This window comes from Megascapheus bottae, chromosome 12 (assembly GCF_031878675.1).
Source record: "Megascapheus bottae isolate mThoBot1 chromosome 12, mThoBot2.hap1, whole genome shotgun sequence".
In the NCBI taxonomy this organism is placed as follows: Eukaryota; Metazoa; Chordata; class Mammalia; order Rodentia; family Geomyidae; genus Megascapheus; species Megascapheus bottae.
The window spans coordinates 40402339-40405230 of NC_143520.1; the positions used below are offsets into that span (position 1 = coordinate 40402339).

At 41.0% G+C, this 2892-nt stretch overlaps 1 pseudogene; it reads left to right on the forward strand.

The window, feature by feature from the left end:
• Positions 1-2107: 2107 nt before the first annotated feature.
• On the forward strand, positions 2108-2559 carry LOC150056442 (U1 small nuclear ribonucleoprotein C pseudogene; annotated as a pseudogene).
• The last annotated feature ends 333 nt before the right edge of the window (positions 2560-2892 follow it).

A 2892-nucleotide genomic window follows, 5' to 3' on the forward strand; every position in this document is an offset into this window, starting at 1 on the left:
CATACATTGATTCCCTTTCTCATGTCTTGGTCCCCATTTCCCTCCCCCAACCCCCGCCCCTCATCTTGTTTTCTCCCCTTCCCTATCCTATTTCAAATAACCAAATACGAATATATACAATATATCAGATAACAAGGTAAAATACTGTAACAATATGAGATAACCAAGGGACAGCAAAAGAGATGAGAGATAACATAGTACTTTAAGAACAACAATCACACATTAGATGGCAAATTCTTTTGGGGGGGCAAAAAGTGGAATGAAAAAGAATACGTGATGAAACTGGGGAAAGTTAGGTGGAAATATATTCTGAAGGTTTAAATGTCAGGTTGAGGGAGACACCTATGTTCAAATATCTAACCGGGGGTAATTTTCAGTCCCAGACAAATCTTGCAATGTATAGAGATACTTCAGGGTATCACACGTGGGAATATGAATGGCAATGGGTAGAAGCCAAAGACAATGCTAAATATCTACAAATCTCTCCATATCCCATAACAAAGAGTTATTTGGCCTCAAATAAGAATCGTGCCACAATGAGTCCTACAATTACTTCAGCTTGTCACCTTGAAAGCAGAGCCCAGGGCAGCAGAGCCCAGGGACATTACCTTCCACCCACTCCCCACCCCCATCCTTCTCAAGAATTCTCTTGATGTCTGGCATTAGATGTCTACAATCCTAGCTACCCAAGAGACTGAGATCTAGAGTATTTTGATTCAAAAGAAGCCTAGACAGAAAAATCTTTGAGACTTGTAGCTCCTGTTAACAACTAAAAAGCCAGTCTGGAGGCATGAATCAAGTGGCAGAGCACTAGCTATGAGCAAGCAAGCCAAATGAGGGCACATGACGTTGAGTTCAAGCCTTAGCATCAGCAACAAAAAGTGGAAAAAAATCTAATTACACACTTACATGAATGTAGCTTGTTGTGCATCCAGTATACCTCAAGTAATTGTTTTTTTTTAATGTATATAAAGCCAGGCACAGTGGCTCACGCCTGTAATCCTTGCTATTCAGGAGGCTGAGATCTGAGGATCAAGGTTCAAAGCCAGCCCAGGCACTAAGGTCCCTGAGATGAGACTCTTATCTCCAGTTAACCACCAGAAAACCAGAAGTGACACTGTTGCTCAAAGGGTAGGGCAGTAGCCTTGAGCTGAAGAGTTTGGGGACAGCACCCAGGCCCAGAGTTCAAACCCCACAACCAAAAAAAAAAGTATATAATTCCAAGATTCAAGAAAATGTGAGGTTTTAAATAATGTAAGTACTTTTTTGCCCTAGGGTTAGATTGGGTATTTTCCAACCTATGGGTCTTTTGCCAGTTAGCTCTATGTCTGTTATAAATCATTGAAATTGTAAAATTATCAGTGATAAGCTTACTCACACAGTCTACCTCATCTTGTTTTAGTCTATGATTATCCTGTCAGAAAGCGTGTATTCAGTTATGAAGGTAGCAGGATGAGAGTAGAAGTTGATAAAAGATCTTCCAGATAAACAATGATGAATCAAGAACATTATTTTCGTATACAAAAGACAATGCACTATAATCTACGAAAGGTGTTTTATGTCTACCTTCTTACTGAACATCTTACAAACATCAGCTCCTAGAGATAGACATCACATTATTTATGAGAGTTTCACAGAGCATCTGGGGCTTAAACACACTATTTGATGAGAATGAGTAACTGCCAACCAAATCTTGATTGTGCTTTAAAAAAAAAAATCTATTTAGCTATTTTGCAGCTGCATAAAACAAGTGGGTTCTTAAAAAAAAAGGAAAATGAGCAAACATGACGAAATTTTTTTAACACCATCTGAGTATCTCAAGGTTTACTTTCTTTAAATGTGTTTTAAGATTCTGAGCCTTGGGAGCCTTTGTTTACATTCACATCATCCTAAGTATTTGCATTTGCTGCCTTTCCTGGAGATGTGCTGCCGGCCCCGGATGGGTTTTTATCCTATGGCTAAACCTTTGGTTAAAGAGAAGTTTGTCTAGAATTAAATTGCTTCAGCCAGTCACCTCTAGGTATTATTGATATAATCATGCATTAATCCTAATCCTACTACATTAAAAATGAAGAGGGGTCATTTCTAGCGGCGCAGAACAAAGGCAACGGCCCACGCAGCAACATGCCCAAATTTTATTGTGACTACTGCGACACATACCTCACCCATGACTCTCCATCTGTGAGAAAGACACACTGCAGTGGTAGGAAACATAAAGAGAATGTGAAAGACTACTATCAGAAATGGCTGGAAGCGCAGGTTCAGAGCCTGATTGACAAGACAACGGCTGCATTTCAACGAGGGAAGATACCTCCCACTCCATTCTCTGCTCCACCTCCTGTCAGGGCAATGATCCCACCACCACCCAGTCTCCCGGGTCCTCCTCGACCTGGAATGATGCCAATGATGGGCCCATCTCCTCCTGGGATGATGCCCGTGGGACCTGCTCCTGGAATGAGGCCACCCATGGGAGGCCACAGAGGGCCTCCAATGATGAGGCCTCCTGTTTGTCCCATGATGGTGCCCACTCGGCCAGGAATGACTCGACCAGACAGATAAGAAAAAGAGGGGTGGGGGGCCCTCTATCCGTTTTATATTATTTGTTCAAGTGCTGAGACTCCGGGTATTTTCTAACTACATAACAAGGAAGACTTGCTTCCTTTATCAAGACAATAGACTTGGAGGAGGAGAGAAGTGGGACAAAAAGTACAGATTTCATTATATTGTGAAATGTGAAAATAAAACTATCAGCTTTTTATTAAAAGTGTGTTCCCTTTTTCCTTTTGTCTGTATTATTTGTATATTAAAAATGAGATAAAACAAACAAAATAAATAAAGAGGGCCAGGCACTCTGGTGGCTTACACCAGTAATCATAAGTACAAGAAGCTGAG